The sequence below is a fragment of the Thalassophryne amazonica genome, chromosome 6, assembly GCF_902500255.1.
Source record: "Thalassophryne amazonica chromosome 6, fThaAma1.1, whole genome shotgun sequence".
Classification (NCBI taxonomy): Eukaryota; Metazoa; Chordata; class Actinopteri; order Batrachoidiformes; family Batrachoididae; genus Thalassophryne; species Thalassophryne amazonica.
The window spans coordinates 39729716-39744802 of record NC_047108.1 but is presented as its reverse complement, the minus strand read 5'-3'; the positions used below and the strand labels follow the sequence as shown (position 1 = coordinate 39744802).

The 15087-nt window shown below is 39.2% G+C and overlaps 1 protein-coding gene across 1 annotated transcript in view; it reads right to left on the bottom strand.

Moving 5' to 3' along the window:
* The window catches only part of LOC117512071 (monocarboxylate transporter 1-like), a 125121-nt gene that overhangs the window by 17319 nt on the left and 92715 nt on the right, over positions 1 to 15087 (bottom strand). The gene's annotated exons all lie outside the window — the stretch shown is intronic.

The window sequence follows — 15087 nt, the reverse complement described above, 5'->3', positions numbered from 1 at the left end:
TGCACGATTCAAATCCATATAGTTTTTGTAAAAAATAAAAAGGTCGGATAGTTTTCTAACAGACCTTGTATATATATATATATATATATATATAAAATCAATGAAATCTCAGTTTCTTAAAATGTTGAGCAAAAACATGCATCACACCTGTGAATAAAGCGTAGAAACAATTAGATCTAATCAGTAATCAGAACCACGGGCAGTTTAAAGCACAGGTTTGCTTGAGCTCAAGACCAGCGCCCCAAGTCACATAGGGGCTGCATATTAAATATCCACCAAAATGTTTTGGAGAAACACACACACACACACACACACACACACACACACACACACACACACACACACACACACACACACACACACACACACACACACACACACACACACACACACACACACACACACACACACACCAAGATGAACACAAATGATCATAAAATATTGTCAATCTTAAATAATACACACTACAACTGTGGAAAGAATTACGGCTGCAGCTATTGAATATTTCTGGAATAGAGCATTCCACTGATTGAGAAATCGGATAAAAGTGTACAATGTCACTGCGCCACCATGCAGATTTTTAAGTTTAGAGTATTCCCTCTCTGTTTTTCCAGTTATTTTTTTATTTTCCCCCACAGTCAGTGAAATTCTCAGTCTGTGGACAAGCTGCATATGAACGCAAACACAGCCTGTGAAAAATGGCTGTGAAGTGCACTGTTGATGAAGACTCTTATCAAATCTGAATAAAGGCATTTTTTGGAATAGTTAAACATGATTCAGTTAAAGTGTGTGTCCTTTTGCTTTGTCTGTGGAGGGGGGAGCATAGTGGATGAAACTTTTTTTTTTCAATATACAAACACACTGCTTCACTTTAAATGAGCAATAAATCTGTTTCAGATGATCAGTGTGAAGCCTCTCTCTTAAAAGGCTTTATTTTACTCAGTGTGCTGCTTTTTTCCAGTTGTAGCGCCGGCTTCTACACCGATTAGCTCTTACACTGGTTATGTGCATTCGCCCTATTGACATATCCCATAATCCCTTGCATGCCAGAGAGTCGCTGCAATATAGAGAATCAACACGATGACAGTTGTAAATTAATATTAGACTACAAAAATGTTTTTATGCTTTTTGTCACGTTAATCAGAGACTGTGTGCATGATACCCTGAAAAGGTGCTAAAACAATTCTAACAAATAATCCGTGTCTGTTACATTTAATCTGCGTGGAATTTAATAAACGCAAACCGAATTTCAGACATATTATATATATTAGTCTTGAACAAAGAGGACAAACAGTGTTGTAAAGAACAATAATCAAGACGTTAAAGAGCAAACTTCACTTTCTCCCAGAACGACATGAACAGCGAGCGAGCGTAGCTCACAGCAGCTCCCATTGAAAATAACGGAGAGACAGCCTGTGATTCTCGCATGTTTACATAAAATAAACACAATAATGTCTATAAACCCAGAGAATATATTCACGAGAGTTTTAGGCACAATATAAAAATACTTTTATGTTGCGATGTTAATGGTGTCTGTGTGCAGCGGTTAAAGTGCAGTGTGATCAGAGCATCTCAATGCAGTTCTCAATGTTACTGAGATCTCGCAGTGCGGCGACCTCTCCAAGGTTTTGTGGGATTTGAAACATCAATAGGACGAATGTTCTATTGTCTTCTTTTCTGTTTTTTGTGGGAGTGTTACAGCACTACATACTGGCCTGGCATATAAACTACAGCGTTACAGCCTCAAGGCAAAGAACTTGTCTTGAACATTTCGTTGCAACAACTTGATTAATCGTTTCAATCCTAGATAGAATGCTGCACCACTGCATGATGGGATGTGACAATTATTTATATTTGATTTAATCATTTATTAAAGCAAAAATTAAGTCAAAATTTCATTTCCCCTACATTCAATAATCATGATGGAATGTAACAGAATGCTAGTTACACAGCAAATGTTCATGTATTCATAAACCTGTTTACATTCAGACGTCAGTCAAAGTGCCTGAAGATGGTAACAGGTGGTCATGAGGGACACCCAGCGGGACAGAAAAAGAATGTGTCAGGGCCATGAATCAGGTCAAGTATTTCAACCAATCAAATATTCAGTCTCACTACTCCATCTAAAACTGATTAAGCTTTCCTGGGGAAACAGAAAAATGTCTTTAAAGAACTAAAAAGTCCAGTTGACCCAACTGATACTGGTCACACCAGGATCACTGATTCTAAGTCATACCATGAAAATTCAGTAAGGTACATCTTCTATAATACATTGCAATTCTAAGGTAGAACTATACTAGGGTATATTAAGGCATATCTAAATATCTAAAAAAAAAAAAAAAAAAGAAGAGTAGACTAGAGAAGAGTAAAGCCACTTAGGTGCCTGGTCTTGAGAACCAGGGATGGTCAACCACGACCTGGTTGACTAAGAATCTCCAGATGTCAGGGACCATGGTTTTCTTTGAAAGGAATGAGGAAATAAATCTTATAAAGACCCTGTGGTTGTGTTGGATACTGTAGCGTACAGTGGATGAGCACACACCTGGACTCACGGCTCCTCTATCCCACAGAGCTACTTTCGTTATAGGTTTCTAAAAAAAGCTGATCAGATTTCCCTTCGTAAAGTCTAGGAACACAGGATGGTGCTGCGTTTTGCTGTATCCACAACACAGACCCACCTTTGGTTCTGGATGGAAGACAATCAATCCATCCCCACATCTCTAAAATAACTATCTGCTGCAGCCTGGTGAAACATGGGCACCAACGTTGCCGTCTCCAGCTACTGGGGTCCTCAACATTCAGGCACCCGTATGCTGGATCGTGCTACATGGCCAAAATGTCAAAGCCCCCGCTCCCTCACAATGCAAGTGTTACTCGTCACAAGATTTTATCTAGCTAAGTTTTATTTTAAGTTCACATCCAGTATGTTTTAGTCCACATCTGCTGTCTGACTGGCTTAGCTTTGCTTGTATATTAGCAGGATTTTGTGAAGAGGCTGAGCATGCCCTGGCTTTAAAAACACCAAGATCAAGAATTTTTTTTTTTTTTTTTTAAACAAGTGCAGATGTACATGACAACCTTTTGCTCTAACACAGTGTTCCTTCTTTTAGCCGTTACGAAATGCCATACTGGCTGTATGCACAGTCATCAAAATGCAGCAAGTTAATATTTACGGGGGGGGGGGGGTGTGTGTGTGTGTGTGTGTTTACGTGTACACAACATCTGAAACAGGGCCAGTGAGATAACGGCTGAACTGTGGTCACACAGGCACACACACTCTGACATCAACTGGTGTACCACAGAACTGCATTGTATTAGCTTCAGCCAATTTTATTCGCAATGATGTATGTCAATACATTATACGAGCATGTTGCCTGTGGGGATCCATGGACTGTAGATTGGGTAGTGCGTATAAAATACGTAGTAATTTAATTTACTGTGTTAATGTATTTATAAGTTATTTAGGTTGTTGTTATCATACACACATTATTATTATTATGTTTTTACTTGTATTTTGCCATTTGATTTTTAAATGGACCACAATGGAAATAAATGTTTTCACTTTCTTGTGTCATCCATGTATTTTTAACATATTTACATTTATATTATGTACTTACACTGAACTTACTAAATAAAGTCACGCCCTCACACTTTTCATATAAAGATGATTTACCGACCCACTCTAGAATGGCGTGAGTCCAGAATGTAATTAGCAATGTTAGTAATATCCACAAATATTAGTCCTATTAACTTTGTTTTAGCAGTGTTCATCCCTTGATCCAAAATACATAATCATACCAAACGGCAAATGTCAGCTCTCCACAGTTATTATTATTATTATTATTGAGGATTTATTTCATTCATTTAAAAGAAAAAACAGAAAAGCAAAAGCAAAATTAACAAAACATTACAAACCATTGAATGAAAAGGAGCAGTTTGGAAGAACAAGTCATATATTCTGCCCCTTTTTTACAATACAATCTTGCAAAGCATCATCAATCGACATCATTGCATTTCCAGGGCTCGCAAAATTTCAAAATCCCTAGTAGCCCTTCGGGCAGGCACTCTTCAGGTTTTGGTAGCCCGAAATGAAATGAACTGGCCCATTTTTTGTTTTTAATGTTTTAATGCAAGTGATAACACATTTAACCTAATTAACATTTTTGGAACTTTTATTAACACAGAACAAGAACAAGAAAATGGATTATTCTGGCAAATTAGAAAATGCCAGTTGTTGAGGGAACAGTCTCATCATCTTCAGACATTTCCTCTTGTGCCACAGTCTCCTCTTCTCTGCTCACTGTCTTTCCTGTTTTGTGTACAATATGTCTTGTGCCCTTTGTGCTCAACACCCAGAAATAAATTGCTGTCTCAGGACAAAAGGATTCCACTGATTCCCCATTTATGGAGATGTGCATAAGGTCATTCAGTGTTTCAGCCTGGAGACTTGTGCGGTATACTGTTTTCACACGGTTCATGCAGGAAAATCCTCTCTCACAAATGGCTGTTGATGGACTTAGTGTCAGCATTAACTTCACTAACAACAACACATGGGACAGGTTTTCAGGATTCTCAGATAAGAGATCTTTGTACAAGGTGTCTAGTTTGCTACCACGGTGTGCTGAAAGCCACATTTTTAGATCCATCCATTCTTCTGGAATTTTGACTTTTTCCTCCTCATTTAGCAAAGTATCAAAATGTTTGACAAGACAGTCCACCTCTTCATCCCCAAAAGTTGACAGCTCTAGTCTTGAGCTGGGAAGAGTAGAAGGGTCAAAAACTTGGAAACAAGACAAGGGTTTTTGAGAAAGATTTTTAAATCGGTTGTCCATGTACTTAACTGTGTTGTCAATAATCTTCAAGAACAGTGTACTAATGGCACTTTTGTCCTTGTCTTCACATCCCCCCCTAACAGGTCGCTGGCTTTTTGTGAGTTTTGTTCCACTGTAAGAAATACTCTCATCATCATTTACTGTGAGTTTGGTGTCCAGGGATCTTTGAAATTCACCTGGCTTGGTTTTAAGGCTGATTAGGTGTGATGTTGTGCTCTCAACTAACTGATTTGTTCGCATAATGCTCAGTTTGTCATGCTGCATTTCAGTGCTGCATTTGGAAAGGATTGTGCTGTAATCTAACATAAAATGCAGAAATCTAACAAATCTCTCACTTTTCATCTCCTGCACAATCCCCTTTGCTTTTGCAGCATCTTCTGGTGTAACACCACTTCCTCCTGACATGTTTTCTAAATGGGTAACTGTTTGAGTGTAGTTTTTTTCCACAGCCTTTAGACATCTCAGCCTGCTTGGCAGCCACCGGGTGCTTTTTAGGCCACTAAAATGTGCCAGTTTTTCATTGAGCATTTCACTTATTTCAGTCAGTTCCCTTCTCTTTTTTAGCGAATAATAATACATCTTAAAGATGCTTTTGAGTGTGTCTTCAAATTTTGCTAGGTACTCGCATCCTTTAATACTGTCCAGCACTGCCAGCTCTAATTTATGTGCCACACAATGTATAGTAATGATGTGAGGTGCCCTTTCTTTGAGCCGCCCAGCTACTCCAGTTTTGTCTCCAATCATTACAGCAGCACCATCAAAACTGGCACAGACCACTTTTTTTTCCCAAGTGTCTGCCCTGATGCCTACATGGTCCACAGCTTCATCAATGGCTTCTAGAACCCCTGCAGCATTTGAGCTTCTGACTGGTTGGCATTTCACCATGTAGGTAGATATGTCACCATTTCCCTTTACATATCTAACATGAACCAGCTCCTGTTCAATAACCCCAGCATCTGTGCTCCCATCCGCGAGCAGACAAAAACCTGCTGTCTTTGATATCTTTTTGAATCTGGTCTCTAGAGGTTTTTGCTATAGCCCTAATAAAATCTCTGCAGGCATGGTCATTGTGGTAAGTAGAACCTACATCTATGCCATTTGCTTTTTGAAGTTTGCAAAGACTGCCAAATTTTGCCATTGGCAATTCACTTTTTGCAACATAAAATGCTGTTCTAAAAAGTCTAGTCATTATATCCTGCTGTGCTTTGTTCATGTGTTGTATGGTTTTTGCAATTGGTGTCTCTTCTGGGAATAAAGCTGCAGACTGGGCACTAATGCACTTCTTATGTGACAGGGAGTTGTCATGGGTTCTGATGGGGTCTTTCCTTAAATTACTAGTACCAAGTACAAAAGCATTGTTGGAGTCAGAAATTGTAGGGAATTGACGACACACTTGACAGAACATTGTTTTGTTCACCTTATCATATTCCAGCCAAGGGAATTCCTTAGTCCATGAAACCACAAATGTGCGCGTTCTTTTTGCTTCATAGTCTGATTTTTCAGAACTCTTTCTTTTTGGGCTGGCTTGTCGCTCTGTTCCTGTGGAGGCTGGCTGCTCTGACGCTGACTTGGCCTGGTCCTGTGTGGTTGCCTGCTCATCTGTGCTGGACTGTCCCTCTCTCTCTGCCCCCTCTTCATTCTGACCTGTGTTTTTTGGCTGCACAGAACTAAAATATCGACGTAAATCCATCTGTGTTCAAAAAAAGAACAAATGAATTAAATAAATAAATATAATTGTTTCGCACGTGCGTTTCTTTTTTCTTTTTTTTTACTTTATTAACCTACCATCAAAAGACGTCTATATTGGCGAGTGTTTGCGATGCTTCAATTCTGAATAGTAGCGTGGTGACTGCAGACTAAACCAGCAACTGTTTTGCTTCCTATTCTTCTCACTTCATCGTACTCGGTGCTTCGTGCACATGCGGCTGGCTCGTGTGTGCGCGTGAGAGAAAGCGGGCGGGAGAGCGAGCGGGTGCCTGGCTGCGCACGTAACACACAGAAGGACGGCGCCATCTCCTATCATCCTCAGCCAGCCAAGATATCGGGTATATTTTTAGGTAGCCCGTCGGGCAGGGGGTGTAAAATTTTAGTAGCCCGAGTGAAAAAGTACATAGCCCCGGGACGTCGGGCTAGTGATTTTGCGAGCACTGATTTCTATGACTTTGTCACATGCCACCGACTTCTTTCCTAATTTTAACCATTATTTAAAAGACTACATCCCTAATAGATTACATTTTAAACTTCAAACATTCTAAACATTATTAACAGATTACATTTTTGTCTTTGTCACAGCCCACTGACTTATTTCATAGTTTCATACTTACGAAATACATCAAGTTTAATACGTTTTTTAAATAATTTAAGCGACCTTGATAATTTGATTTCTTTGTTGAGGTTGTTCCATAATTTTACACCATTCACTGCAATACTCCGTTCCTTTATCCTTTGTTCTGAATCTTGGTTTTTTAAAGACTTCTATGCCCTTCAAATTATAACTACTTACTCTTTTTTCAAACATATTTTGAATGTTTATTGGTATTGTTATTCGCTTGGTACATTATTTGTAATAATTTCAAATCAACTAAATCATGAAATTTAAGTACCCTATACTTAATAAACAATGGATTAGATGGATCTCTAAATCAACTGTTGCCAATCACTTTTAAAGCTCTTTCCTGCAAAATAAATAAAGGTTGTGTATAAGTTGTACATGTTGATCCCCAGATTTCTACACAATAAGTCAAATATGGAACAATCAATGAACTGTACAATGTTAATAATCCATAACTATTTAATGAATATTTAACTTTATGCAAAACAGCAATGGCTTTCGCTATCTTTCCTTTTATGTAATTTATGTGTGACTTCCATGTAAAATCTTCAATCATAACTCCTAAAAATTTCATTTCTTTTACCCTTTGAATGTCCATTCCATCTATTTTTAATGACACATCATTTTTTTAACTCTGTCATTAAACAATATGAAATTTGTTTTATTAAGATTAAGTGACAGTCTGTTTATATCAAACCAATATTTCACTTTTTCCAACTCTGTATTTATCACTTGTGCTACTTCCTGTATATCTGATCCAGAGTAAAATAATGGTGTATAGTCAGCAAATAAAATGCTACCAAGTACATTAGATAGATTCACAAAATCATTGATATACAAACTAAACAGTTTGGGTCCAAGTACCGACCCTTGTGGTACTCCACACATAATATTACACAATTTTGACTAGAGTAGACTACAACTAGAGTTTGTCCATGATTGAAGTTATACACATGCACCTAAGGAGTGTATTTTTTCTTTTCCATATTCTGTCGCAAGCAGGTGCTTCTACTGTTAGACATGCACAAACGGAGACGGTGGCGGAAAACAAACACACTACACTTTTCACTCATGGTAACGTCAATATGACATTTAACTAAAGTGGCTAAACCAAATGAACCACACACACACACACACACACACACACACACACACACACACACACACACACACACACACACACACACACACACACACACACACACACACACACACACACACACACACACACACCACACACACACACAAAAAACAATAAATCAATAACACTAACATGAACCACAATGACCCTTAGAACCCCATAACCCCAATCTCCCATGATGCACTGCAGGACAAGGTCCACTGTTTACTGGTTTGCTAAAATCTCTAATCTCTCCAAAAATATTTGTCTCATCAACTTTCTGTTTTTGCAGCGTTCAACCTCAACCCAAAATACATACGCATACCAAATGGCAAATGTCAGCTCTCCCCAGTTTCTACGTGATCGAAGCCATAAATAACTCTGTTGAAGGTTAATGATTATTTTTCACAAACAATTAATTGATCTATTGTTTTTTTTAATTAGGTGTTAGGTCCATAAAATGCCCAAAATTGTGATAATATTTACCAATGTTTTCCAGAGTGCAAGATGACACTGTCAAATGTCTTGTTTTGTCTACAGCCTAAAGATTTTCAGTTAGATGCCAGACGGGAGCAAAGCAGGTAGTAAACCAGAAAAAAAACAAAACCCACATTTAAGAAGCTACATTCAAAGAATTTGGATTTAAGGGGAGCAAAAATATAAACGCAGCACTTTGTTTTTGCTACCATTTTTCATGAGCTGAAAAATATCTAAAACATTTTTTATATGTACAAAAAACCTTTCTCTCAAATACTGTTTAACAAGTCTGTCTAAATCTGTTAATGAGCACTTCTTTTCTGACCTAATCCATCCCACCTAGGGCTGCACGATATAACCTAAAATTCATATTGTGGTATAAATTGAATCCCTTCACAGGGATGTGTATCGGGGTGTAGGGTGTATATCGCGATATAAACCTAAGTGTAAAAATTATAGTGTGTTTCTGAATGGGTTCCTTAGCAAAGGTAAATTTACCGGAAATAAATAAATAAAAATGACAACAAAAAAATAAATAAAAACAGATATAATGTAATTTTTAAAACATTTATTGGGCAGATCTCAAAACTACTGGTACAATTTGCCGGAAGGTACATCTAAGATGCAAGCCTAGATTTGATGCTTTGGTTAAAGGAGACCTGCATTGAAAAAAATGCAGTCAGATTTTTTGAACAAAAAATGACTTACATTTACACGAGATCTTTCTGAATGTGGTAAAGTAAATCTGCAAGCCCAGAGCTGTCATTCAACGGAGAAATCTTCATTTGAAAATGACAAATTTACAGCTAACATTTAGCCCTCCGCCAACTGTCCCTCTCATCATGGACGCTGCCGAGACGTCACGGACAAGACCCTCTCCCAGCACGCATTGCGCCAATTGTAATTTGTGGATTTACGTCAGATTGCATCTGCACCTTTTTCTTGTCTTATACGGAAGGATCTACTTTTTTAAAACTTCATACTGTCTTGCGGCACGTTTGGTGAGTACACATTTCTTTTATTTGTGCTTGAAAATTATTCTGGGGGACATTTTCATATGCCCGTTTGATTGAGTGGTGTCGCAATGAAAATCTACTGTCTTTCGCCTCTGGTACCATCGCGGGATATGGAGGCGAGACCCGCAAGGAATCCCAGTCATTAAAAATATATAAACCTCTCTCAGCGTCCATGGAGCTCTGGGGCTCCGATTGCCGAGACGTGCGGTGCTGGGGATTTTGCCGCAAGAAGTCTGTCCTTGCAGCAACAGGTGTACCGGCCGCTTCGCATTAAAACAGCGAGCGTAATCTCAGGACTTGTGCCAAGTGTGCTGCAGCTCCATTCAGTAGACAGAGGGGTGATGCCGGTGTTGTGCGCTGAATCTGGCACAACACCGGCTGCAAAGCAGACACGGGCGGTGTGAGTGGCCCGCGTCGGCGGTTAACAAGCTTGTTAACGAGCCCGCAGACTTAATAAGCGCAGCGGAGGCAGAGAGCGGGAGAGGAAGAACGGCGCCCGCTGTTGATGTCGTTGCTGATCTGAGCACACAGATCTGTATCTCACATTCATTGCAGCTTACTTTTGGATGTTGAAACCAGGACGTGTATAAGTAACATTACTAACAGATAAAATCAATTTCAATGCGGGATCGGACTGAAGGCGGGAGCGCATCGTCTTGTCCCTGACGTCATGGAAATGATACGACTGTACAAACTGTTTTCACAGAGGGCTAAATTTTAGCTGCAAATTTGTCATTTTTAAACGAAGATTTCTCCACTGAATTACAAATTTGGGCTTACAGATTTACTTTACTGCATTCACAAGGGTCTTATAAATACATATCAGCTATTTCTTTCTGAAATCTGACCACATTTATTTCAATGCAGGTCTACTTTAAAGAATTAGAATCAGGAAACCAGTCTATCTGGTGTGACCATTTGTCTTACGCAGTGCAACACATCTCTACTAAGGTTCCATTTTCAGAAAAGATGCTTGTATAAAGTGCCCAAGGCATTTTCTGTTAAAAGCAGACAACAGACTGATTCCTATGCATTTTGACCTGCTGAGTTCAAAAATTGCTGTTGGCATGCTGTATCTTTATCCCTTCACCCTCTAATTTACATAAAACAAAATGGCCGCTCACTTCAAGCTTTTCAAAAGTCTGCTTGTGTTTGTATTAGAAGAGAAAATAAAACTTCTATTTATATGTATTTTGACATGCTGAGTTCAATTATTATTGTTGGCAAGCTGTGTCTTTACACCTTCACCCCTAATTTGCAAAAAAACCAAAATGGCTGCCCACTTCATCAAATTTGTTAGAAGTGTGGTGCTATTTGCTTTGGATGAGAAAATACAACTTGTATTTCTATGTAATTTGACCTGCTGAATTTAAACGTTGTTGGAAAGCTGTATCCCTCCTCCTTCAGTAACTGCCTGGTATTGTTACCAGTAAAAAAGTAAGTCATCTCATGGTAAGTGGAGTTGATTCCAAAAAGCTCTATTTTGGTCTCATCTGACCACATGACGTTCTCTCATGCCTCCTCTGGATCACTGAGATGGTCACTGTTGAACTTCAAACGGGCCTGGACATGTGCTGGCTTGAGCAGGGGGACCTTGCTGCCCTGCAGGATTTTAAACCATGACAGTATCATGTGTTACTAATGTAATCTTTGTGACTGTGGTCCCAGCTCTCTTCAGGTCATTGACCAGGTCCTCCTGTGTAGTTCTGAGCTTTCTCAGAATCATCCTTATCCCACGAAGTGAGATCTTGCATGGAATCCCAGACCGAGGGAGATTGATAGTCATCTTGTGTTTCTTCCACTTTCTAATAAATAATCATAGCAGTTGTCTTCTACCAAGCTGCTTGCCTGTTGTCCTGTAGCCCATCCCAGCCTTGTGCAGGTCTACAGTTTTGTCCCTGGTGTCCTTAGACAGCTCTTTGGTCTTGGTGGACAGGTTGGAGTGTGATTGATTGAGTGTGTGAACAGGTGCAATTAATACAGGTAACAAGTTCAAACAGGTGCAATTAATACAGGTAACAAGTTCAAACAGGTGCAATTAATTTAGGTAAAGAGTGCAGAATAAGAGGGCTTCTTAAAGATAAATTAACAGGTCTGAGAGCCAGAATTCTAGCTGGTTGGTAGGGGATCAAATACTTATTTTATGCAATAAAATGCAAATTAATTATTTAAAATCATACAATGTGATTTTCTGGATTTTTTTTTTTTTTTTAGATTCTGTCTCTCACACTTGAAGTGTACCTATGATAAAAATTACAGACCTCTCCATTCTTTGTAGGTGGGAAAACCTGCAAAACTGACAGGGGGTCAAATACTTATTTTCCCCACTGTATTCAGCATTTGTGATGAAAAATACACAAGAGTCATTCACATGCCATCAAGGAATGAATATAATGATACTATGAATTTTAAATCCACAAGAGACGTTTTTCAACAGGCCAGTATAAGTAAGATTGACAAATACATGCATTTGTAGGCCCGATTGTGCAGCAGAGGCATGGGTAAAAATTGGTTTTGTTATCAATTTCTTTTGTAGAACAAGCTTCTACAAAGTATGAAAACAGCAGGCGACCATGTTGTTTCATGCATATTAGGGATGAAGGAGAGAAGATAAAGCTTGCAAATAAACTATGAACTCAGCAGCTCAAATAACACAAAGTTTTCATTGCTTTTCTTCTTCACGGGCAACAGATCTGGTGGACATTCCTGCAGTCAGTATGACAATTTCACGCTCCCTGAAAACTTGCAACATCTCTGGCATTGTGCTGTGTGATAAAACTGAACGTTTTAGAATGACCTTTTATTGTGGCCAGCCTAAGGCACACCTGTGCAAAAATTATGCTGTCTCATCAGCATCTTAATATGCCACACCTGTGAGGTGGGATGGATTATCTCAAAGGAGAAGTGCTCACTAACACTAACTATGTTTACATGCCGTTAATATTCGGGTTAAGGTCAATATTCCGGTTTCTGAATCATAAGGAATAACCCATTTACATGCTTCAGCAGACAGAGTTACTCCTGTATACATGGTCATTGGTATCATTTGGAATATCCCCATCTAAACAGCGATGCACGTCTTCCACCGGTGCTTGATTTGGTCTGGCGTTCGTGCAAATCCTGCTTCGTGTAAAACCCCTCACTACACACTTTATATAGTAGAGAAGCTTGAATCTTCGACTGGACTGGGCCCGCCCACGCTGCAACATGGTACTGTGCGCCACTTCACATCTCCCTGTTGTTCTTCTGGAACTATAAATACTGCAAGATCATTGCTTCACTTTACCATACAGGACTCATTATATGAGGATTGTTTCACTGTGTCGCATCGTTTCATAAAAGCGCTCTCTCTCTCTCTCACACACAGAGAGAGAGAGAGAGATTTTATTTTGAGGAGTCTGAGTCTCCTTAAAATAAAACCGCTCTCTCTCCTCTATCAGACTCCTTAAAATAAAATAAAGTGCTCTCTCGCGAGCGCGCTCACTCTCCCTCCCTCACTCTCTCTCTCTCTGTGTGTCTAATCAGAGCTGTGACTCTTTAAAATAAACGTGCACTCGCTGCATGTCTGTGCACTCATCAAACGCCCTGATCAATCAGTCTGATCAAAGCTGGAAACAACTGCGACTCTAAAATAAACTTGCACTCGCTGCATAAAAAAAAAAAATAAAATAATAATAATAATGTTAAATGACTGTTTTTGAGCCGCACCACATCAATCAATCAATCAATCAATCAACTTTTTTCTTGTATAGCGCCAAATCACAACAAACAGTTGCCCCAAGGCGCTCCACATTGCAAGGCAAGGCCATACAATAATTATGAAACACAGTCTACGTCTAAAGCAACATAACCAAGGGATGGTCCAGGGTCACCCGATCCAGCCCTAACTATAAGCCTTAGCGAAAAGGAAAGTTTTAAGCCTAATCTTAAAAGTAGAGAGGGTATCTGTCTCCCTGATCTGAATTGGGAGCTGGTTCCACAGGAGAGGAGCCTGAAAGCTGAAGGCTCTGCCTCCCATTCTACTCTTACAAACCCTAGGAACTACAAGTAAGCCCGCAGTCTGAGAGCGAAGCGCTCTAATGGGGTAATATGGTACTACGAGGTCCCTAAGATAAGATGGGACCTGATTATTCAAAACCTTATAAGTAAGAAGAAGAATTTTAAATTCTATTCTAGCATTAACAGGAAGCCAATGAAGGGAGGCCAACACGGGTGAGATATGCTCTCTCCTGCTAGTCCCCGTCAGTACTCTAGCTGCAGCATTCTGAACCAACTGAAGGCTTTTTAGGGAACTTTTAGGACAACCTGATAATAATGAATTACAATAGTCCAGCCTAGAGGAAACAAATGCATGAATTAGTTTTTCAGCATCACTCTGAGACAAGACCTTTCTGATTTTAGAGATATTGCGTAAATGCAAAAAGGCAGTCCTACATATTTGTTTAATATGCGCTTTGAATGACATATCCTGATCAAAAATAACTCCAAGATTTCTCACAGTATTACTAGAGATCAGGGAAATGCCATCCAGAGTAACGATCTGGTTAGACACCATGCTTCTAAGATTTGTGGGGCCAAGTACAATAACTTCAGTTTTATCTGAGTTTAAAAGCAGGAAATTAGAGGTCATCCATGTCTTTATGTCTGTAAGACAATCCTGCAGTTTAGCTAATTGGTGCGTATCCTCTGGCTTCATGGATAGATAAAGCTGGGTATCATCTGCGTAACAATGAAAATTTAAGCAATACCGTCTAATAATACTGCCCAAGGGAAGCATGTATAAAGTGAATAAAATTGGTCCTAGCACAGAACCTTGTGGAACTCCATAATTAACTTTAGTCTGTGAAGAAGATTCCCCATTTACATGAACAAACTGTAATCTATTAGACAAATATGATTCAAACCACCGCAGCGCAATGCCTTTAATACCTATGACATGCTCTAATCTCTGTAATAAAATTTTATGGTCAACAGTATCAAAAGCAGCACTGAGGTCCAACAGAACAAGCACAGAGATAAGTCCACTGTCCGAAGCCATAAGAAGATCATTTGTAACCTTCACTAATGCTGTTTCTGTACTATGATGAATTCTAAAACCTGACTGAAACTCTTCAAATAGACCATTCCTCTGCAGGTGATCAGTTAGCTGTTTTACAACTACCCTCTCAAGAATCTTTGAGAGAAAAGGAAGGTTGGAGATTGGCCTATAATTAGCTAAGATAGCTGGGTCAAGTGATGGCTTTTTAAGTAATGGTTTAATTACTGCCACCTTAAAGGCCTGTGGTACATAACCAACTAACAAAGATAGAT